This window comes from Eriocheir sinensis, unplaced genomic scaffold, assembly GCF_024679095.1.
Source record: "Eriocheir sinensis breed Jianghai 21 unplaced genomic scaffold, ASM2467909v1 Scaffold51, whole genome shotgun sequence".
Classification (NCBI taxonomy): domain Eukaryota; kingdom Metazoa; phylum Arthropoda; class Malacostraca; order Decapoda; family Varunidae; genus Eriocheir; species Eriocheir sinensis.
This window is the reverse complement of record NW_026111843.1, coordinates 963,808-988,315: the sequence shown is the minus strand read 5'-3', so window position 1 is coordinate 988,315 and position 24,508 is coordinate 963,808. Positions and strand designations below refer to the sequence as shown.

The window sequence follows — 24,508 nt, the reverse complement described above, 5'->3', positions numbered from 1 at the left end:
TCTTCCTCTAATTCTTTTTTCTTCTTCTTTTTCTTCTTTTTTCTTTCTCTAATTCTTTTTCTTACTCTAATTCTTTTCTTCTTCTTTTTCTTCTTCTATTTCTTTTTCTTCTTCTTTTTTTTTCATCCTCTAATTCTTTTTCTTCTTCTTTTTCTTCCTCTAATTCTTCTTCTTTTTCTTTTTCTTCCTCTAATTCTTTTTTCTTCTTCTTTTTCTTCTTCTTTTTCTTTCTCTAATTCTTTTTCTTCCTCTAATTCTTTTCTTCTTCTTTTTCTTCTTCTATTTCTTTTTCTTCTTTTTTTTCATCCTCTAATTCTTTTTCTTCTTCTTTTTCTTCCTCTAATTCTTCTTCTTTTTCTTTTTCTTCCTCTAATTCTTTTTCTTCTTTTTCTTCCTCTAATTCCTTTTCTTGTCCTTTTTCTTCCTCTAATTATTCTTCTTTTTCTTTTTCTTCCTCTAATTCTTCCTCTTTTTCTTTTTCTTCCTCTAATTCTTCTTCTTTTTCTTTTTCTTCCTCTAATTCTTTTTCTTGTCCTTTTTCTTCCTCTAATTCTTCTTCTTTTTCTTTTTCTTCCTCTAATTCTTTTTTTTGTCCTTTTTCTTCCTCTAATTCTTCTTCTTTTTCTTTTTCTTCCTCTAATTCTTTTTTTTTGTCCTTTTTCTTCCTCTAATTCTTCTTCTTTTTCTTTTTCTTCCTCTAATTCTTCCTCTTTTTCTTTTTCTTCCTCTAATTCTTTTTCTTGTCCTTTTTCTTCCTCTAATTCTTCTTCTTTTTCTTTTTCTTCCTCTAATTCTTCTTCTTCTTTTTTTTCTTCTCCTAATTTTTTTTCTTCTTTTCTTCCTCTAATTATTTTCTTCTTTTTCTTCCTTTAATTATTTTCTTCTTTTTCTTCCTCTAATTCTTTTTCTTCCTTTTCTTCCTCTAATTCTTTTCTTCTTCCTTTTTCTTCTTTTAGTTATTTTTTTCTTTTTCTTCCTCTAATTATTTTTCTTTTTCTTCCTTTAATTCTTTTCTTCTTCTTTTTCTTCCTCTAATTCTTTTTCTTCTTCTTTTTCTTCTTCTATATTTTCTTTTTTCTTTTCTTTCCTTTTTCTTTTAGTTATTTTTTTCTTTTTCTTCCTCTAATTATTTTTCTTTTTCTTCCTTTAATTCTTTTCTTCTTCTTTCTCTTCCTCTAATTCTTTTTCTTCTTCTTTTTCTTTCCCTAATTCTTCTTTTTCTTTCTTTTCTTCCTCTAATTCTTCTTCCTTTTTTTCCTCTAATTCTTCATCTTCTTCTTTTTCATCCAATCTTTATTTTTCTTGTTGTACTTTTTCTCCCAGGCGACACTCGGCCTCTGAGCAGCCAGGTCTCACCGCGCTTCACACCCTCATGATGCGTGAGCACAACCGCGTCGCTGGGGAGCTCAAGCGCCTCAACAAGCACTGGAGCGACGAGCAGCTCTTCCAGAACGCTCGGCGGATCGTGACGGCCATCAACCAACATGTGACGTACAATGAGTGGCTGCCGAGAGTCCTGGGATGGAACGCAGTCAACCTGTATGGCCTTAACCTGCTGCAAGAGGGACACTATGAAGGTGAGAGCCTCTAGGGTGCCACTAAGGGTTGTAGGGCACTATGTTCAAGGGGCACTAAGCTTAAGAGGCACACTCTTGATGGCTAACTAGTGCTACGTAAAGCTTGAGGGTGACTTGCGCTCTTTGAAATAAAACTCTGACCTCCTTATGACGTAAAATACACCTCAAATACATGATAGAAGTGTCGTTTTGGTTACACACAATAGCTAACCCAGAGAGTGCAGATTTAAATGCTTAAGTCTGTCCTCGTATGGCAAGTTTTTCATCCTCCTCTGTTCAGATTCTAACACAGCTCACTCTCTCCTTCTCTTCCATCTCCCCTCGGCAGGTTACGACGCATATTGCAACCCTACGGTCCTCAACGAGTGTGGAATAGCCTTCCGCCTCGGCCACTCCCTGCCGAAGCCTTCCCTGGAGCGGATGGACGGAATCTTCGCCAAGCAGGACCCTCCCGTCAAGCTGAGCGAGCACTTCTTCAACCCAGACTTGCTCTACCAACCGGGAATGCTCGACGAAATTATCCGAGGGCTCACAACTGTCTCCATGGAAACGCTTGACTAGCTCTTGACGGATGAGGTCACGAACCATCTATTCGAGGACAAGAAGAGGCCGTTCTCTTTGACCTTGCATCACTGAACATCCAGAGAGGTCGTGATCATGGAGTACAACCTTATAATGAGTACCGAGCGCTGTGTAACCTTACGCGAGCGAGAAGCTTTGATGACCTACACCGGGAAATCGCACGGCCGGTCATTGAGCGTTTGAGGCGGACGTACGCACGCGTCGACGATACTGACCTCTTCACTGGCGGCCTAATGGAAACGCCACTCCACGGAGGACTCGTAGGACCCACCGTCGGCTGTATCCTCGGCATCCAGTTCGGAAACCTTCGTAAGTGTGACGCCTCTGGTACGAAAATTCTGACCCCTTGGTACGATTCACCGACCCACAGCTGACGGAGATAAGGAAGGTGAGTCTCGGGCAAAGGGAAATCGTATATGTAATTTTTTTCTCTTTTCTTATTTTCTTGGTATTCTCCTTCCTCTCTCTCTCTCTCTCTCTCTCTCTCTCTCTCTCTCTCTCTTTCCTGAGGTGAGTCTCGGTCAAATCGTATACGTAATTTTTTATCTTTTTTCTTATTTTCTTGGTATTCTCCTTCCTTTCTTTCCTCACCTTCTCTTCCTCCCTCTCTTCCTCCTCTCTCTCTCCCTCCTTTCCTCCCCCTCCTCCTCCTCCTCTGAAGTCCACTAATACTGAAGCACACATAATCTATCAAACACATTCTATCAGGCATTTTAAATCACTATGTTGTTATGAGTGAGTTTATCCTTGCAAAGTCTATCAATAAGTTCTAAGTCCTTTCCTTCCTTATATAGTGTGAGTGTATGTGTGTTAATATGTCTAGTAAATCTCTATGTTAGTGTGAGTTTTTTCCTTGCAAAGTCTATCAATAAGTTCTAAGTCCTTTCCTTCCTTATATAGTGTGAGTGTGTGTGTGTTAATATGTCTACTAAATCTCTATGTTAGTGTGAGTTTTTTCCTTGCAAAGTCTATCAATAAGTTCTAAGTCCTTTCCTTCCTTATATAGTGTGAGTGTGTGTATTAATAAGTATACTAAATCTCTATGTAAGTCTGAATGAGTGTTTTTTAGCAGTCTGTCAATAAGTTCTTTGCTTGTGTCGTAAGTAATAATTCTATCGTGTGTAACTCTTGCAGGTCACGCTTGCCAAGATGCTCTGCGATAACTGTGATAATGTGGAGAGTGAGCAGCGGTCCGTCTTTGACCTTCCTGACCCCTTCCTGTAAGTGAGACTGTTTGGGGGTTAGGTCAGTATTGTTAAAGGTCACAGGCTCACATTACAACTGTTTCCCAAGGCCACAGAGAAGATTATCCGGGTTTTCTTGGGTGTTTTTTCCGTTCAATGTGCAGAAGTCAGGTAAGACTTATATATATTTGACTAGGCTTTCGTATGAGTTGTAGGCATTTTCAGGGGTATTTTTATGACCCCAGTGGTAGTTTGACCCTTCCTCTGTACCAAGAACCTAAGAACACGCATATTTGACTAGGCTTTCACACGAGTTCAGATCATTTTCAGGGGTATTTTTATGACCCCAGTGGTAGTTTGAACCTTCCTCTGTACCAAGAATCTGAGAAACATATCTGACAAGACTTTCATAGGAGTTTGGGGCATTTCCGGGGGTAGTTTTATGACCCTGGTGGTAGTTTGAACCTTTATCTGTACTGTGAACCTAAGAAATATATTTGACAAGACTTTCCTAGGAGTTCAGGGCATTTCCAGGGGTAGTTTCATGACCCTGGTAGTAGTATGAACCTCCATCTGTACTGTGAACCTAAGAAATATATTTGACAAGACTTTCCTAGGAGTTCAGGGCATTTCCAGGGGTAGTTTCATGACCCTGGTAGTAGTATGAACCTCCATCTGTACTGTGAACCTAAGAAAACAAATATTTGACAAGGCTTTCATAGATTTGGGCACTTCCAGGGGTAGTTTTATGACCCCAGTGGTAGTTTGACCCTTCCTCTGTACCAAGAACATAAGAACATGCATATTTGACTAGGCTTTCATACGAGTTCAGGGCATTTCCAGGGGGAGTTTTATGACCCCAGTGGTAGTTTGACCCTTTCTCTGTACCAGGAACCCCAAAACACAGACATGAGAACCCAGTTAACCTCATTTTTGACCTCTGGAAATTGTCAACATGGGAGGCGGAAACTTCTCATCCCACCAACCAGACACAGTGATGATCCCATTGATGTTTCAGGAACCCTCGTGTGTCCCGCCGTGACCTGCCGGGGATCAACCCGGAGCTGTGGAAGGAGCGCGTGTCATGTGGGGTCGGCAAGACTGATATTGACATCAGGGCATGAGCGCATATCACCCTGTGTCATGTGCACCTGTACCAAGGAAGGGGTGAGTGATGTGTGTGTTTTCCTTGCTAGAGGGGGTGAGGAAGGGTGACAAGAGTGAAGGGTGAGAGATGTGTTTGTCCTTGCTATAGGGGGGTGAGGAAGGGTGACAAGAGTGCAGGGGTGAGTGATTTGTGTGTGTGGTGCGGAAGGGTGACAAGAGTGAAGGGGTGAGTGATATGTGTTTGTCCTTGCTATAGGGGGTGAGGAAGGGTGACAAGAGTGAAGGGTGAGTGATGTGTGGGGTGAGGAAGGGTGACAAGAGTGAAGGGTGAGAGATATTTGTTTGTCCTTGCTATAGGGGGTGAGGAAGGGTGACAAGAGTGAAGGGGTGCGAGATATGTGTTTGTCGTTGCTAGAGGGGGGTGAGGAAGGGTGACAAGAGTGAAGGGGTGAGAGATATGTGTTTGTCCTTGCTATAGGGGGGTGAGGAAGGGTGACAAGAGTGAAGGGGTGAGTGATGTGGGGGGTGAAGAAGGGTGACAAGAGTGAAGGGTGAGTGATGTGTGGGGGGTGAGGAAGGGTGACAAGTGAAGGGGTGAGTGATGTGTGGGGGGTGAGGAAGGGTGACAAGAGTGAAGGGTGAGAGATATTTGTTTGTCCTTGCTATAGGGGGTGAGGAAGGGTGACAAGAGTGGAGGGGTGAGTGATGTGTGGGGGTGAGGAAGGGTGACAAGAGTGAAGGGGTGAGATATGTGGGGGTGAGGAAGGGTGACAAGAGTGAAGGGGTGAGTGATGTGTGGGGGTGAGGAAGGGTGACAAGAGTGAAGGGTGAGAGATGTGTGGGGGGTGAGGAAGGGTGACAAGAGTGAAGGGTGAGTGATGTGTGGGGGTGAGGAAGGTGACAAGAGTGAAGGGTGAGTGATGTGTGGGGGGTGAGGAAGGGTGACAAGAGTGAAGGGGTGAGTGATGTGTGGGGTGAGGAAGGGTGACAAGAGTGAAGGGGTGAGTGATGTGTGGGGGAGGAAGGGTGACAAGAGTGAAGGGGTGAGTGATGTGTGGGGGTGAGGAAGGGTGACAAGAGTAAAGGGGTGAGAGATGTGTGGGGGGTGAGGAAGGGTGACAAGAGTGAAGGGGTGAGAGATATGTGTTTGTCCTTGCTATAGGGGGTGAGGAAGGGTGACAATAGTGAAGGGGTGAGTGATGTTTGGGGGTGAGGAAGGGTGACAAGAGTGAAGGGGTGAGTGATGTGGGGGGGTGAGGAAGGGGTAACAAGAGTGAAGGGGTGAGATATGTGTTTGTCCTTGCTATAGGGGGTGAGGAAGGGTGACAAGAGTGAAGGTGAGTGATGTGTGGGGGTGAGGAAGGGTGACAAGAGTGAAGGGGTGAGTGATGTGTGGGGGTGAGGAAGGGTGACAAGAGTGAAGGGGTGAGTGATGTGTGGGGGTGAGGAAGGATGACAAGAGTGAAGGGTGAGAGATATGTGTTTGTCCTTGCTATAGGGGGGTGAGGAAGGGTGACAAGAGTGAAGGGGTGAGTGATGTGTGGGGGGTGAGGAAGGGTGACAAGAGTGAAGGGGTGAGTGATGTGTGGGGGGTGAGGAAGGGTGACAAGAGTGAAGGGGTGAGAGATATGTGTTTGTCCTTGCTATAGGGGGGTGAGGAAGGGTGACAAGAGTGAAGGGGTGAGTGATCATGTGTGGGTGAGGAAGGGTGACAAGAGTGAAGGGGTGAGTGATGTGGGGTGGGGGTGAGGAAGGGTGACAAGAGTGAAGGGGTGAGAGATATGTGTTTGTCCTTGCTATAGGGGGGTGAGGAAGGGTGACAAGAGTGAAGGGGTGACAATGCATGACTTTCCTTTCTTTAGGGTGAGGAAGGGTGACAGGAGTGAAGGGGTGACAGTGCATGACTTTCTATAGGGTGAGGAAGGGTGACAGTGCATGACTTTCTATAGGGTGAGGAAGAGGTGTTTAACCCTTTCCTTGCGCGCGGTGCGGACGCCACTATTCCCTCGGGTGCAGTTGGGCTGTCCAATGGGGGGTCTCTTTTAACCTCTGTATCTCAAAAACTCTTCATCACAGCTAGAAACCAAAAACACCACTGGAAAGAGGAGGTCCAGATCTATAGGAGTTGGCTATGTATGCCTCTCTTGCGAACGTACGTGCACGTTCAGGGAGTGCTGAATGTTAACACTTACGTCGGTGTGTTAGTAAGGATATATTTATTGCTATCAAAACATCATATACATAGACCAAACAAAAACATCGTATATTAAGCATCGGTCTGTGTGTGTGTGTGTGTGTGTGTGTAAGTTAGTAAGTATATATTTATTGCTATCAAAACATCATATACGCAGATGCAAACAGAAACATCGTAAATTAAGCATCGGTCTGTGTGTGTGTGTGTGTGTGTGTGTGTGTGTGTGTGTGTGTGTGTGTGCGTGTGTGTGTGTGTGTTTAGAGAAGTGTTTAACCCGGTAACAGCGGGTATCATGTTTCTTAATGGTCCTTCTAAGCAAGAAAAATGAGGAAAATCATCTTCCATACAAACCATTTCATAATATATATCAAAGCATTTGTGATCAGTTTATGTATCATCTTTTGGGGGTGTTACATCATGGCACAAATTTGGCCCGTCGCTGCTACACGGTAAAGCCACAAATTTGGCCCGTCGCTGCTACACGGTAAAGCCACAAATTTGGCCCGTCGCTGCTGCACGGTAAAGCCACAAATTTGGCCCATCGCTGCTACACGGTAAAGCCACAAATTTGGCCCGTCGCTGCTGCACGGTAAAGCCACAAATTTGGCCCGTCGCTGCTACATGGTAAAGCCACAAATTTGGCCCGTCGCTGCTACATGGTAAAGCCACAAATTTGGCCCGTCGCTGCTACACGGTAAAGACACAAATTTGGCCCATCGCTGCTACCGGGTTAAGATTCCCAACCTAAATATTTTCCTGTGTCACCAATAACATATATCTAGATGGTGTTTAAAGATATACCAAGTCAATTTTTGGCTCACGTATGTTCAATAAACACTTTCAGAACAACTTTACGAGCTCCGCAAGACCAGCCTGGGACGTGTGATCTGCGACAACAGCGACAAGCTCCAGCACGTCCAGCCCAAGGTCATGCTGGAGGCTGATTCCTTCCTGTAAGTATGAGAATGACGGTCAAACTATGAGGTTCTGTATGAGTCAGTATGTGCTGTTTTAATATGAGGGACTCCGAGTGGAACCTCTGGGAAGCACGTGAGTGTTGGTGTGTGTGTGTGTGTGTGTGTGTGTGTGTGTGTGTGTGTGTGTGTGTGTGTGTGTTTTCTTTTTTCTTTTAATTTCATCGGTTAATATTTCTAAGTGTATATTTCTGTGTGTGTGTGTGTGTGTGTGTGTGTTTTCTTTTTTCTTTTAATTTCATCGGTTAATATTTCTAAGTGTATATTTCTGTGTGTGTGTGTGTGTGTGTGTGTGTGTGTGTGTGTTTTCTTTTTTATTTTAATTTCATCGGTTAATATTTCTAAGCCTGTATATTTCTGTGTGTGTGTGTGTGTGTGTGTGTGTGTGTGTTTTCTTTTTTCTTTTAATTTCATCGGTTAATATTTCTAAGTGTATATTTCTGTGTGTGTGTGTGTGTGAGAGAGAGAGAGAGAGAGAGAGAGAGAGAGAGAGAGAGAGAGATTTACTTATCTATATGTACGTATGTAATATAATGATAATGATGATGATGATGATGATGATAGTGAGGTCAGTACAGGGGGGGGAAGGATGGAGGGGAGGGGGGAGTGACCTAGGATGACCCCAAATACACACAATGACCTACTTTGACTATGACATTATTATTATTATTTTCTTTCTCTGACCATCTTGTGAGCCTATGGGGAGGCCTATGCTGACATGACTAGTGATTGGTGTGTGTGTGTGTGTGTGTGTGTGTGTGTGTGTGTGTGTGTGTGTGTGTGTGTTTACTTATGGAAAAGGCCTATCGAAATCTACAGAACTATACTGACATGACTAGTGATTGGTGTGTGTGTGTGTGTGTGTGTGTGTGTGTGTGTGTGTGTGTGTGTGTGTGTGTGTGTGTGTAGCCATGGAGCCCAACTTAACAATGACACACACTGGAGCATAATAATCCCATAATAAACACAAATATAACACTTAAAAATCAGGTATAAATCACAGTATAGCGTGTTCAGCGAAGTCCCAGGTGTAATTAACAGATGCCGTGAAGACTAGCTTGCCGGCACACCCTAACGCACACACCGAACACACTCTACCCTTTACACATGGTAGGTCACACACACACACATACACACACCCACTCCATAGATACGGAGACGGAACCACACGAGCGTAAAGCCCAGGCCTACAACTACAGCTACAACTAGGTAAATACAACAAGGTAAATACACACAATTCCCTTAACACATGTTCCCCTCTCTCTGACTGACTGCCACTAACACCTTCTAGCACTAAAACCACCTGACCATGGACCCAGAACGAAGCGACAGACTAACTCCCGACCCAGACTGACCCCAAGCGGACACCCCAGGACGCAACGCCCGACCTGGGGGGGCCAACGCATGACCCCTGACCTCATGCAAGCGCTGGTGGGCAGGGGGTCGGAAGCGCAGGGGAGTGAGGACTTGAAGTTGAGTCCGAGGGTAATGCGGGAGGCCGAGGAGCTTCTGACGGATTGCTTTAGTGCGGGTGTCGAGGCTTGGGGGATTATGAGGCAACACGAACGGCAGCTGTGGCAGAAACGTGAGTAACTTGACCCACACGCACTCACACACGCACTCACTCATGAACGCACACACGCACTCACTCACGAATGCACTCATTTTTGGTGTGGGGGGTGGGGGTTAGAAGAGCTTGTGGTGATCCTACGCACTCATTTTTCATGTTAGGATCGGAATATGATTTTCACCCGCACGCACGCACTCACGCACTCACAAGCCTCCTTCTCCTCCTTCCTCCTTTTCTTCCTTTTTTCCTCCTCCTCCTCCTCCTCCTCCTCCTCCTTTTTCTCATTCAAACTTTTTTTTCTTTCCATATTTTTCTTTCCTCCTCCTCCTTCTCCTCCTCCTCCTCCTCCTCTTCCTTTTTCCCATTCAAACTTTTTTTTCTTCTTCATAGTTTTCTTTCCTCCTCCTCCTCCTCCTCCTCCTCCTCCTCCTTTTTCTCATTCAAACTTTTTGTTCTTCTCCATATTTTTCTTTCCTCCTCCTCCTCCTCCTCCTCCTTTTTCTCATTCAATTTTTTTTTCTTCTCCATATTTTTCTTTCCTCCTCCTCCTCCTCCTTTTTCTCATTCAAACTTTTTTTCCTTACCTGACCTGCCATATAGTCCTTCCCAGCCTTACCAGACCCTTAGCAATGAGTCGGGTATTTACCAAACCTCAAACATGACCTCAAACCACTACTGGCTCTTCTCTTCTCTTCTCTTCTCTTCTCTTCTCTTCTCTTATCTTCTCTTCTCTTATTCTTTGTATTGTTCTTTTTATTGGTATTCTTCCTCTTCTTCTGTTTCTTCTTCCTTAATTCTTCATATTATTATTATTATTATTATTGTTTTCTTTCATTTTCTTTTCTTATTTTCCTTATATTCCTGTCTTCTTTTTCATTCCTATTAACATTCTTCAGGTCAGGTCAAGTCATTACGTAGGTCATTTCTCACGACCTGAGAACTAACTGACCCATCTTTCCCCCTCCATCCCACAGGTCAGACAGCATAAGGGCACGAAAAACACACGCAGGTGACCGCCAGCTGAAGGACACTGAATCCGGGTCACCAAGCAACGTCCTCGACCTGATGGAAGTGTTGGCAAACATTGACGTGAGCGACATCATGGAAATCCCCAGTGTGTTTGAGTGTGACGACCAGACCTGCCTTGCGACCATACACCACGATTCCGTACGGCGACAGGATGGTGCAATAACCTGAATTTCCCGTCCTTCGGCAAGTCATTCCGGGCCAAGAGTCGTCTGTTGAGGCCCTCCTATGAAGGTGGTGAGTGTGTGTGTGTGTGTGTGTGAGGGGGGGGTTGTGTCTGTGTGTGTCTGCGTGTGTGTGTGTGTGTGAGGGGGCTGTGTCTGTGTGTGTCTGCGTGTGTGTGTGTGTGAGGGGGTTGTGTCTGTGTGTCTGCGTGTGTGTGTGTGTGTGAGGGGGGGTTGCTTCTGTGTGTGTGTGTGTGTGTGAGGGGGGGTTGTGTCTGTGTGTGTCTGCGTGTGTGTGTGTGTGTGAGGGGGGGTTGTGTCTGTGTGTGTCTGCGTGTGTGTGTGTGTGTGAGGGGGGGTTGTGTCTGTGTGTGTCTGCGTGTGTGTGTGTGTGAGGGGGTTGTGTGTGTCTGCGTGTGTGTGTGTGTGTGAGGGGGGGTTGTGTCTGTGTGTGTCTGCGTGTGTGTGTGTGTGTGTGGGGGGGTTGCTTCTGTGTGTGTGTGTGTGTGTGAGGGTGTGTTGTGTCTGTGTGTGTGTGTGTGTGTGTGTGAGGGGGGGGTTGTGTCTGTGTGTGTCTGCGTGTGTGTGTGTGTGTGAGGGGGGGTTGTGTCTGTGTGTGTCTGCGTGTGTGTGTGTGTTAAGTTAGATGAGGATTACGTAATATCAATTCTGTGTGTGTGTGTGTGTGTGTGTGTGTGTGTGTGTGTGTGTTATTGACAGGTTATGAGAGAAGGGAAGGGAAGAGAAGAGAAGAGAAGAGAAGAGAAGAGAAGAGAAGAGAAGGGAAGGGTAGGGAAGGGAAGGGAAGGGAAGAGAAGAGAAGAAAAAAGAAAAGAAGGGAAAAGAAGGGAAAGAAAATGAAAGAAAATGAGAGAGAGAGAGAGAGAGAGAGAGAGAGAGAATATGCATGTATGTGTATATGTATAGACAAACAAATTATAACTACTACTACTACTACTACTACTACTACTACTACTACAACTACTACCATTACTACAACCCTATTTCCAGGCCTATCTAAGCCACTACTACTACTACTACTACTACTACTACTACTACTACTACTACTACTACTACTACTACTACTACAACTACTACCATTACTACAACCCTATTTCCAGGCCTATCTAAGCCACTACTACTACTACTACTACTACTACTACTACTACTATTAACCCCACTATTCTACCTCCATTTCCAGGGCTATCAAAACCCCGAGCTACGTCAATCACAGGTCAGCCGCTTCCCTCCCCTCGGCTAATCTCTACGAACATTTTATTTTTTTATTTTTTTTTTTTTTTACAGCAAAGGAGACAGTTCAAGGGCACACAAAAAACAAACATTAATAAAAAAAAGCCCGCTACTCACTGCTCCTAAAAAGAATCCAAAGAGGTGGCCGAAAGATAGGTCAGTTTCGGGAGGAGAGGTGTCCTGATACCCTCCTCTTGAAAGAGTTTAAGTTGTAGGCAGGAGGAAATACAGATGAAGGAAGATTGTTCCAGAGTTTACCAGCGTGAGGGATGAAAGAGTGAAGATGCTGGTTAACTCTTGCATAAGGGGTTTGGACAGTATAGGGATGAGCATGAGTAGAAAGTCGAGTGCAGCGGGGCCGCGGGAGGGGGGGAGGCATGCAGTTAGCAAGTTCAGAAGAGCAGTCAGCGTGGAAATATCGATAGAAGATAGAAAGAGAGGCAACATTGCGGCGGAATTTAAGAGGTAGAAGACTATCAGTATGAGGAGAAAAGCTGATGAGACGAAGAGCCTTAGCCTCCACTCTGTCCAGAAGAGCTGTGTGAGTGGAGCCCCCCCACACATGAGATGCATACTCCATACGAGGGCAGACAAGGCCCCTGTATATGGACAGCAACTGTGCAGGGGAGAAGAACTGGCGGAGACGGTACAGAACGATGTCCTGGCTCCTCATGTTCGCTACACCCTCATGGTCATGCAATGGGGGCAGCTTATCAACCATGACATCATCTTCACGCCCATCAACAAAGGTATGTGTGTGTGTGTGTGTGTGTGTGTGTGTGTGTGTGTGTGAGTAAGGAAAGGAGAGAGAGAGAGAGAGAGAGAGAGAGAGAGAGAGAGAGAGAGAGAGAGAGAGAGAGAGAGGCTAATATCACCATTGTCACTCTACAGGTTGGCAAGCTGCGTGGCACTCCTAACCCCTTGAGAGGCAAGCTGCTGCTGCCCACTGAGCAGGAGAATCATGAGTGCCGGGCACCATCAGGAAGGTGTTTCATAGGAGGTAGGTCCCCAGAGAGTGCCATACACACCCTGGCACTATAGAACACCCTGATACTACACACTGCATCTTGGCACTATATACAACAGCTTGGCACTACACACGACCCTTGGCACTATAGAACATCTTGGCACTATACAGAACACCCTTGGCACTACACACAACCCTTGGCACTATAGAACATCTTGGCACTATACACAACAGCTTGGCACTACACACGACCCTTGGCACTATAGAACATCTTGGCACTATATACAACAGCTTGGCACTACACACGACCCTTGGCACTATAGAACATCTTGGCACTATATACAACAGCTTGGCACTACACACGACCCTTGGCACTATAGAACATCTTGGCACTATACAGAACACCCTTGGCACTACACACAACCCTTGGCACTATAGAACATCTTGGCACTATACACAACAGCTTGGCACTACACACGACCCTTGGCACTATAGAACATCTTGGCACTATAGACAACAGCTTGGCACAACAACCGACCAATGGCACTATAGAACATCTTGGCACTATACAGAACACCCTTGGCACTACACACGACCCTTGGCACTATAGAACATCTTGGCACTATATACAACAGCTTGGCACTACACACGACCCTTGGCACTATAGAACATCTTGGCACTATATACAACAGCTTGGCACTACACACGACCCCTGGCACTATAGAACATCTTGGCACTATATACAACAGCTTGGCACTACACACGACCCCTGGCACTATAGAACATCTTGGCACTATATACAACAGCTTGGCACTACACACGACCCCTGGCACTATAGAACATCTTGGCACTATACAGAACACCCTTGGCACTACACACAACCCCTGGCACTATAGAACATCTTGGCACTATATACAACAGCTTGGCACTACACACGACCCTTGGCACTATAGAACATCTTGGCACTATATACAACAGCTTGGCACTACACACGACCCCTGGCACTATAGAACATCTTGGCACTATACAGAACACCCTTGGCACTACACACAACCCCTGGCACTATAGAACACCCTGATACTACACACTGCATCTTGGCACTATATACAACAGCTTGGCACTACATACGACCCTTGGCACTATAGAACATCTTGGCACTATATACAACAGCTTGGCACTACATACGACCCTTGGCACTATAGAACATCTTGGCACTATATACAACAGCTTGGCACTACATACGACCCTTGGCACTATAGAACATCTTGGCACTATATACAACAGCTTGGCACTACACACGACCCTTGGCACTATAGAACATCTTGGCACTATACAGAACACCCTTGGCACTACACACAACCCTTGGCACTATAGAACATCTTGGCACTATATACAACAGCTTGGCACTACACACGACCCTTGGCACTATAGAACATCTTGGCACTATATACAACAGCTTGGCACTATATACAACAGCTTGGCACTACACACGACCCTTGGCACTATAGAACATCTTGGCACTATATACAACAGCTTGGCACTACACACGACCCCTGGCACTATAGAACATCTTGGCACTATATACAACAGCTTGGCACTACACACGACCCTTGGCACTATAGAACATCTTGGCACTATATACAACAGCTTGGCACTACACACGACCCTTGGCACTATAGAACATCTTGGCACTATATACAACAGCTTGACACTATATGCAGAACACCCTTGGCACTATAGAACAGCCTGGCACTATACAGAACACCCTTGGCACTACACACGACCCTTGGCACTATACACAGAACACCCTTAGCACTATAGAACAGCCTGGCACTATACAGAACACCCTTGGCACTATACACGACCCTTGGCACTATACACAGAACACCCTTAGCACTATAGAACAGCCTGGCACTATACAGAACACCCTTGGCACTATAGAACAGCCTGGCACTATACAGAACACCCTTGGCACTATAGAACAGCCTGGCACTATACAGAACACCCTTGGCACTATACACGACCCTTGGCACTATACACAGAACACCCTTTTCTTCCTCTTAATTATTTTTCTTCTTCTAACTATTTTTCTTGTCCTTTTTCTTCTTCTAATTATTTTCTTCTTTTTCTTCCTTTAATTCTTTTCTTCTTCTTTTTCTTCCACTAATTCTTTTTCTTCTTCTTTTTCTTCCTCTAATTCTTCTTCTTCTTCTTTTTCTTCCTCTAATTCTTTTTCGTCTTCTTTTTCTTCCTCTAATTCTTTTTCTTCTTCTTTTTCTTCCTCTAATTCTTCTTCTTTATCTTCCTCTAATTCGTCTTCTTTTTCTTCCTCTAATTCTTTTTCTTCTTCTTTTTCTTCCTCTAATTCTTCTTCTTTCTCTTCCTCTAATTCTTTTTCTTCTTCTTTTTCTTCTTCTAATTCTTTTTTTTCTTCTTTTTCTTCCTCTAATTCTTTTTCTTCTTCTTTTCTTCTTCTAATTCTTCTTCTTCTTTTTCTTCTTCTAATTCTTTTTCTTCTTCTTTTTCTTCCTCTAATTCTTTTTTCTTCTTTTTCTTTCTCTAATTCTTTTTCTTACTCTAATTCTTTTCTTCTTCTTTTTCTTCCTCTAATTCTTTTTCTTCTTCTTTTCTTCTTCTAATTCTTTTTCTTCTTCTTTTTCTTCTTCTAATTCTTTTTCTTCTTCTTTTTCTTCCTCTAATTCTTTTTTCTTCTTCTTTTTCTTTCTCTACCGTAATTATTTTTCTTACTCTAATTCTTTTCTTCTTCTTTTTCTTCTTCTATTTCTTTTTCTTCTTCTTTTTCTTTCTCTAATTCTTTTTCTTACTCTAATTCTTTTCTTCTTCAATTTTTTTTCTTCTTCTTTTTTTTTTCATCCTCTAATTCTTTTTCTTCTTCTTTTTCTTCCTCTAATTCTTCTTCTTTTTCTTTTTCTTCCTCTAATTCTTTTTCTTCTTTTTCTTCCTCTAATTCCTTTTCTTGTCCTTTTTCTTCCTCTAATTCTTTTTCTTCTTCTTTTTCTTCCTCTAATTCTTCTTCTTTTTCTTCCTCTAATTCTTCTTCTTCTTCTTTTTCTTCTCCTAATTATTTTTCTTCTTTTCTTCCTCTAATTATTTTTCTTCTTTTTCTTCCTTTAATTATTTTCTTCTTCTTTTTCTTCCTCTAATTCTTTTTCTTCCTTTTCTTCCTCTAATTCTTTTCTTCTTCCTTTTTCTTCTTCTAATTATTTTTTTCTTTTTCTTCCTCTAATTATTTTTCTTCTTTTTCTTCCTTTAATTCTTTTCTTCTTCTTTTTCTTCCTCTAATTCTTTTCTTCTTCTTTTTCTTCCTCTAATTCTTTTTCTTCTTCTTTTTCTTTCCCTAATTCTTCTTTTTCTTTCTTTTCTTCCTCTAATTCTTCTTCCTTTTTTTCCTCTAATTCTTCATCTTCGTCTTTTTAATCCAATCTTTATTTTTCTTGTTGTACTTTTTCTCCCAGGGGACACTCGGCCTCTGAGCAGCCAGGTCTCATCGCGCTTCACACCCTCATGATGCGTGAGCACAACCGCGTCGCTGGGGAGCTCAAGCGCCTCAACAAGCACTGGAGCGACGAGCAGCTCTTCCAGAACGCTCGCCGGATCGTGACGGCCATCAACCAACATGTGACGTACAATGAGTGGCTGCCGAGAGTCCTGGGATGGAACGCAGTCAACCTGTATGGCCTTAACCTGCTGCAAGAGGGACACTATGAAGGTGAGAGCCTCTAGGGTGCCACTAAGGGTTGTAGGGCACTATGTTCAAGGGGCACTAAGCTTAAGAGGCACACTCTTGATGGCTAACTAGTGCTACGTAAAGCTTGAGGGTGACTTGCGCTCTTTGAAATAAAACTCTGACCTCCTTATGACGTAAAATAAACCTCAAATACATGATAGAAGTGTTGTTTTGGTTACACACAATAGCTAACCCAGAGAGTGCAGATTTAAATGCTTAAGTCTGTCCTCGTATGACAAGTTGTTCATCCTCCTCTGTTCAGATTCTAACACAGCTCACTCTCTCCTTCTCTTCCATCTCCCCTCGGCAGGTTACGACGCATATTGCAACCCTACGGTCTTCAACGAGTGTGGAATAGCCTTCCGCCTCGGCCACTCCCTGCTGAAGCCTTCCCTGGAGCGGATGGACGGAATCTTCGCCAAGCAGGACCCTCCCGTCAAGCTGAGCGAGCACTTCTTCAACCCAGACTTGCTCTACCAGCCGGGAATGCTCGACTAAATTATCCGAGGGCTCACGACTGTCTCCATGGAAACGCTTGACCAGTTCTTGACGGATGAGGTCACGAACCATCTATTCAAGGACAAGAAAAGGCCGTTCTCTGGGCTTGGCCTTGCATCACTGAATATCCAGAGAGGTCGCGATCATGGACTACAACCTTATAATGAGTACCGAGCGCTGTGTAACCTTACGCGAGCGAGAAGCTTTGATGACCTACACCGGGAAATCGCACGGCCGGTCATTGAGCGTTTGAGGCGGACGTACGCACGCGTCGACGATACTGACCTCTTCACTGGCGGCCTAATGGAAACGCCACTCCACGGAGGACTCGTAGGACCCACCTTCGGCTGTATCCTCGGCATCCAGTTCGGAAACCTTCGGAAGGGTGACGCCTCTGGTACGAAAATTCTGACCCCTTGGTACGATTCACCGACCCACAGCTGACGGAGATAAGGAAGGTGAGTCTCGGGCGAAGGGAAATCGTATATGTAATTTTTTTCTCTTTTCTTATTTTCTTGGTATTCTCCTTCCTCTCTCTCTCTCTCTCTCTCTCTCTCTCTCTCTCTCTCTCTCTCTCTCTCTCTCTCTCTCTCTCTCTCTCTCTCTCTCTCTCTCTCTCTCTCTCTCTCTCTCTCTCTCTCTCTCTCTCTCTCTCTCTCTCTCTCTCTCTCTCTCTCTCTCTCCTGAGGTGAGTCTCTGTCAAATCGTATGTAATTTTTTTCTCTTTTCTTATTTTCTTGGTATTCTCCTTCCTCTCTCAACCTTTCTTCATTTCTTTCCTCACCTTCTCTTCCTCCCTCTCTTCCTCCTCTCTCTCTCCCTCCTTTCCTCCTCCTCCTCCTCCTCCTCTCAAGTCCACTAATACTGAAGCACACATAATCTATCAAACACATTCTATCAGGCATTTTAAATCACTATGTTGTTATGAGTGAGTTTATCCTTGCAAAGTCTATCAATAAGTTCTAAGTCCTTTCCTTCCTTATATAGTGTGAGTGTATGTGTGTTAATATGTCTACTAAATCTCTATGTTAGTGTGAGTTTTTTCCTTGCAAAGTCTGTCAATAAGTTCTAAGTCCTTTCCTTCCTTATATAGTGTGAGTGTGTGTATTAATAAGTATACTAAATCTCTATGTAAGTCTGAATGAGTGTTTTTTAGCAGTCTGTCAATAAGTTCTTTGCTTGTGTCGTAAGTAATAATTCTATCGTGTGTAACTCTTGCAGGTCACGCTTGCCAAGATGCTCTGCGATAACTGTGATAATGTGGAGAGTGAGCAGCGGTCCGTCTTTGACCTTCCTGACCCCTTCCTGTAAGTGAGACTGTTTGGGGGTTAGGTCAGTATTGTTAAAGGTCACAGGCTCACATTACAACTGTTTCCCAAGGCCACAGAGAAGATTATCCGGGTTTTCTTGGGTGTTTTTTCCGTTCAATGTGCAGAAGTCAGGTAAAACTTATATATATTTGACTAGGCTTTCGTATGAGTTGTAGGCATTTTCAGGGGTATTTTTATGACCCCAGTGGTAGTTTGAACCTTTCTCTGTACCAAGAACCTAAGAACACGCATATTTGACTAGGCTTTCATACGAGTTCAGGGCATTTTCAGGGGTATTTTTATGACCCCAGTGGTAGTTTGAACCTTCCTCTGTACCAAGAATCTGAGAAACATATCTGACAAGACTTTCATAGGAGTTTGGGGCATTTCCGGGGGTAGTTTTATGACCCTGGTGGTAGTTTGAACCTTTATCTGTACTGTGAACCTAAGAAATATATTTGACAAGACTTTCCTAGGAGTTCAGGGCATTTCCAGGGGTAGTTTCATGACCCTGGTAGTAGTGTGAACCTCCATCTGTACTGTGAACCTAAGAAATATATTTGACAAGACTTTCCTAGGAGTTCAGGGCATTTCCAGGGGTAGTTTCATGACCCTGGTAGTAGTGTGAACCTCCATCTGTACTGTGAACCTAAGAAAACATATATTTGACAAGGCTTTCATAGGAGATTTGGGCACTTCCAGGGGTAGTTTTATGACCCCAGTGGTAGTTTGACCCTTCCTCTGTACCAAGAACCTAAGAACACGCATATTTGATTAGGCTTTCATATGAGTTCAGGGCATTTCCAGGGGGAGTTTTATGACCCCAGTGGTAGTTTGACCCTTTCTCTGTACCAGGAACCCCAAAACACAGACATGAGAACCCAGTTAACCTCATTTTTGACCTCTGGAAATTGTCAACATGGGAGGCGGAAACTTCTCATCCCACCAACCAGACACAGTGATGATCCCATTGATGTTTCAGGAACCCTCGTGTGTCCCGCCGTGACCTGCCGGGGATCAACCCGGAGCTGTGGAAGGAGCGCGTGTCATGTGGGGTCGGCAAGACTGATATTGACATCGGGGCAGCCGAGCGCATATCACCCTGTGTCATGTGCACCTGTACCAAGGAAGGGGTGAGTGATGTGTGTGTTTTCCTTGCTAGAGGGGGGTGAGGAAGGGTGACAAGAGTGAAGGGGTGAGAGATATGTGTTTGTCCTTGCTATAGGGGGGTGAGGAAGGGTGACAAGAGTGAAGGGGTGAGTGATGTGTGGGGGGTGAGGAAGGGTGACAAGAGTGAAGGGGTGAGTGATGTGTGGGGGGTGAGGAAGGGTGACAAGAGTGAAGGGGTGAGTGATGTGTGGGGGGTGAGGAAGGGTGACAAGAGTGAAGGGGTGAGTGATCTGTGTGTGTAGAGGAATGGTGACAATATTGAAGGGGTGAGAGATATGTGTTTGTCCTTGCTAGAGGGGGGTGAGGAAGGGTGACAAGAGTGAAGGGGTGAGAGATATGTGTTTGTCCTTGCTAGAGCGGGTCAGGAAGGGTGACAAGAGTGAAGGGGTGAGAGATGTGTTTGCTACTAGAGGGGGTGAGGAAGGGTGACAAGAGTGAAGGGGTGAGAGATCTGTTTGTCCTTGCTATAGGGGGTTAGGAAGGGTGACAAGAGTGAAGGGGTGAGTGATGTGTGGGGGGTGAGGAAGGGTGACAAGAGTGAAGGGGTGAGTGATGTGTGGGGGGTGAGGAAGGGTGACAAGAGTGAAGGGGTGAGTGATGTGTGGGGGGTGAGGAAGGGTGACAAGAGTGAAGGGGTGAGTGATGTGTGCTGGGTGAGGCAGGCTGACAAGAGTGAAGGGGTGAGAGATATGTGTTTGTCCTTGCTATAGGGGGTGAGGTGTGTGGGGGTGAGGAAGGGTGACAAGAGTGAAGGGGTGAGTGATGTGTGGGGGTGAGGAAGGGTGACAAGAGTGAAGGGGTGAGTGATGTGTGGGGGTGAGGAAGGGTGACAAGAGTGAAGGGGTGAGATATGTGTTTGTCCTTGCTATAGGGGGGTGAGGAAGGGTGACAAGAGTGAAGGGGTGAGTGATGTGTGGGGGGTGAGGAAGGGTGACAAGAGTGAAGGGGTGAGTGATGTGTGGGGGGTGAGGAAGGGTGAGAAGAGTGAAGGGGTGAGAGATATGTGTTTGTCCTTATAGGGGTGGTGAAGGAAGGGTGATGAGGATGACTTTAGGTATAGGGTGAGGAAGTTAACCTTTCCAGTAGGCGTGGTTAACCACTATTCCTGTGGTGCTGGTGTCGTCCAATGGGGGTCTGTTTTAACCTCTGTATCTCAAAACTCTTCATCACAGCTAGAAACCAAAACACCACCACTGGAAAGAGGAGGTCCAGATCTATAGGAGTCGGCTATGTATGCCTCTCTCATGAACGTGCACGTTCAGGGAGTGTTGAATGTTAACACTTACGTCGGTGTTAGTAAGTAAATATTTATTGCTATCAAAACATCATATACATAGATACAAACAAAAACATCGTAAATTAAGCATCGGTCTGTGTGTGTGTGTGTGTGTGTGTGTAAGTTAGTAAGTATATATTTATTGCTATCAAAACATCATATACATAGATACAAACAAAAACATCGTAAATTAAGCATCGGTCTGTGTGTGTGTGTGTGTGTGTGTGTGTGTGTGTGTGTGTGTGTGTAGAGAAGTGTTTAACCCGGTAACAGCGGGTATCATGTTTCTTAATGGTCCTTCTAAGCAAGAAAAATGAGGAAAATCATCTTCCATACAAACCATTTCATAATATATATCAAAGCATTTGTGATCAGTTTATGTATCATCTTTTGGGGGGTGTTACATCATGGCACAAATTTGGCCCGTCGCTGCTACACGGTAAAGCCACAAATTTGGCCCGTCGCTGCTACACGGTAAAGACACAAATTTGGCCCGTCGCTGCTACACGGTAAAGCCACAAATTTGGCCCGTCGCTGCTACACGGTAAAGACACAAATTTGGCCCGTCGCTGCTACACGGTAAAGCCACAAATTTGGCCCATCGCTGCTACAAGGTAAAGCCACAATTTGGCCTGTCGTTGCTACACGGTAAAGCCACAAATTTGGCCTGTCGCTGCTACACGGTAAAGCCACAAATTTATCCTGTCGCTGCTACACGGTAAAGCCACAAATATTGGCCCGTCGCTGCTACACGGTAAAGCCACAAATTTGTCGTTGCCACATTTGTAAAGCTACAATTTGGCCCGTCGCTGCTACACGGTAAAGCCACAATTTGGCCCGTCGCTGCTACACGGTAAAGCCACAAATTTGGCCCGTCGCTGCTACACGGTAAAGCCACAATTTGGCCTGTCGCTACACGGTAAAGCCACAAATTTGGCCCGTCGCTGCAACACGGTAAAGCCAATAAATTCTGTCGTTGCTACACGGTAAAGCCACAATTTGGCCTGTCGTTGCTACATGGTAAAGCAAATTTGGCCCGTCACTCATATATCAGTAAAGCCACAAATTTGGCCCGTCGTTGCTATACATGGTAAAGCCACAAATTTGGCGTTGCTGCTACATGGTAAAGCCACAAATTTGGCCCGTCGCTGCTACACGGTAAAGCCTCAAATTTGGCCCGTCGCTGCTACACGGTAAAGACACAAATTTGGCCCGTCGCTGCTACATGGTAAAGACACAAATTTGGCCCGTCGCTGCTACACGGTAAAGCCTCAAATTTGGCCCGTCGCTGCTACACGGTAAAGACACAAATTTGGCCCGTCGCTGCTACCGGGTTAAGATTACCAACCTAAATATTTTCCTGCGTCAGCAATAACATATATCTAGATGGTGTTTAAAGATATACCAAGTCAATTTTTGGGTCACGTACGTTCAATAAACACTTTCAGAACAACTTTACGAGCTCCACAAGACCAGCCTGGGACGTGTGATCTGCGACAACAGCGACAAGCTCCAGCACGTCCAGCCCAAGGTCATGCTGGAGGCTGATTCCTTCCTGTAAGTATGAGAATGACGGTCAAACTATGAGGTTCTGTATGAGTCAGTATGTGCTGTTTTAATAAGTGTGTTTACGATAGTTTTAAGCTTGTATTCTTAAGCATCTCAGAGCGCCAGATCGCCAGTTTGAAAATAGTTACATAGATAGATAGAACGTGAATGCTGGATAGATGCGTGTGTGTGTGTGTTTATGTGACGAGCTATGTGTTACGTCTACGCATGTGTTGCCATTATGAGGGAATGTTTTGGGTTAAGGAAGGGACGGATAGCTGGACAGACAGACTGAGGACCAGGTGATAGTTAACCAAGCTCTCCACTCACAGGAACACCCCAATGGCCTCTTGTAGCCTCCTTATGTTCTCAAGTTCTTATATTGTCACTACGAGGGAAAGTCTTTGGTTAAGGAAGGCACGGGTAGCTAGGCAGACAGACAGAGAACCAGGCGATAGTTAACCAAGTTCTCCACGCACAGGAATGCCCCAATGGCCTCTTGCAGACTCCTTATGTTCTCAAGTTCTTATATTGTCACTATGAGGGGATGGCTTTGGTTAGGAAAGGCACGGGTAGCTAGGCAGACAGACAGAGAACCAGGCGATAGTTAACCAAGTTCTCCACGCACAGGAATGCCCCAATGGCCTGCCAGGGGAAGCATATCAAGGGTGTGGACCTGACGAAGTGGAAGACCGCCAGCCCCAACTTCATCATTCCCGACAAGATGCGACATCACCAACATGAGGGACTCCGAGTGGAACCTCTGGGAAGCACGTGAGTGTTGGTGTGTGTGTGTGTGTGTGTGTGTGTGTGTGTGTTTTCTTTTTTCTTTTAATTTCAACGGTTAATATTTCTAAGTGTATATTTCTGTGTGTGTGTGTGTGTGTGTGTGTGTGTGTGTGTGTGTGTGTGTGTGTGTGTGTTTTCTTTTTTCTTTTAATTTCATCGGTTAATATTTCTAAGTGTATATTTCTGTGTGTGTGTGTGTGTGTGTGTGTGAGAGAGAGAGAGAGAGAGAGAGAGAGAGAGAGAGAGAGATTTACTGATCTATGTGTACGTATGTAATATAATGATAATGATGATGATGATGATGATGATAGTGAGGTCAGTACAGGGGGGGAAGGATGGAGGGGAGGGAGGAGTGACCTAGGATGACCCTAAATACCCTCAATGACCTAGTTTGACTATGACATTATTATTATTATTTCCTTTCTCTGACCATCTTGTGAGCCTATGGGGAGGCCTATTCTGACATGACTAGTGATTGGTGTGTGTGTGTGTGTGTGTGTGTGTGTGTGTGTGTGTGTTTCATTATGGAAAAGGCCTATCGAAATCTACAGAACTATACTGACATGACTAGTGATCGTGTGTGTGTGTGTGTGTGTGTGTGTGTGTGTGTGTGTAGCCATGGAGCCCAACTTAACAATGACACACACTGGAACATAATAATCCCATAATAAACACAAATATAACACTTAAAAATCAGGTATAAATCACAGTATAGCGTGTTCAGCGAAGTCCCAGGTGTAATTAACAGATGCCGTGAAGACTAGCTTGCCGGCACACCCTAACGCACACACCGAACACACTCTACCCTTTACACATGGTAGGTCACACACACACACATACACACACCCACTCCATAGATACGGAGACGGAACCACACGAGCGTAAAGCCCAGGCCTACAACTACAGCTACAACTAGGTAAATACAACAAGGTAAATACACACAATTCCCTTAACACATGTTCCCCTCTCTCTCTGACTGACTGCCACTAACACCTTCTAGCACACACACCAACTGACCCAGGACCCAGAACGAAGCGACAGACTAACTCCCGACCCAGACTGACCCCAAGCGGACACCCCAGGACGCAACGCCCGACCTGGGGGGGCCAACGCATGACCCCTGACCTCATGCAAGCGCTGGTGGGCAGGGGGTCGGAAGCGCAGGGGAGTGAGGACTTGAAGTTGAGTCCGAGGGTTATGCGGGAGGCCGAGGAGCTTCTGACGGATTGCTTTAGCGCGGGTGTCAAGGCTTGGGGGATTATGAGGCAACACGAACGGCAGCTGTGGCAGAAACGTGAGTAACTTGACCCACACGCACTCACACACGCACTCACTCACGAACGCACACACTCACTCACTCACGAATGCACTCATTTTTTGTGTGGGGGGTGGGGGTTAGAAGAGGTTGTGGTGATCCTACGCACTCATTTTTCATGTTAGGTTCGGAATATGACTTTCACCCGCACGCACGCACTCACGCACTCACAAGCCTCCTTTTCCTCCTTCCTCCTCCTCCTCCTCCTCCTTTTTCTCATTCAAACTTTTTTTTTCTTTTCCATATTTTTCTTTCCTC

At 45.0% G+C, this 24,508-nt stretch overlaps 1 protein-coding gene and 1 long non-coding RNA gene across 2 annotated transcripts in view; both read left to right on the top strand.

Annotated features, from left to right (window-relative positions):
- Positions 1-24,508, top strand: part of LOC126992847 (peroxidase-like protein) — an 89,081-nt gene that overhangs the window by 13,326 nt on the left and 51,247 nt on the right.
- On the top strand, positions 4,484-22,644 carry LOC126992851 (uncharacterized). The gene is made up of 3 exons (XR_007747125.1): positions 4,484-4,510; positions 7,489-7,597; positions 22,628-22,644. It is a non-coding gene; the product is annotated as an uncharacterized LOC126992851 (long non-coding RNA).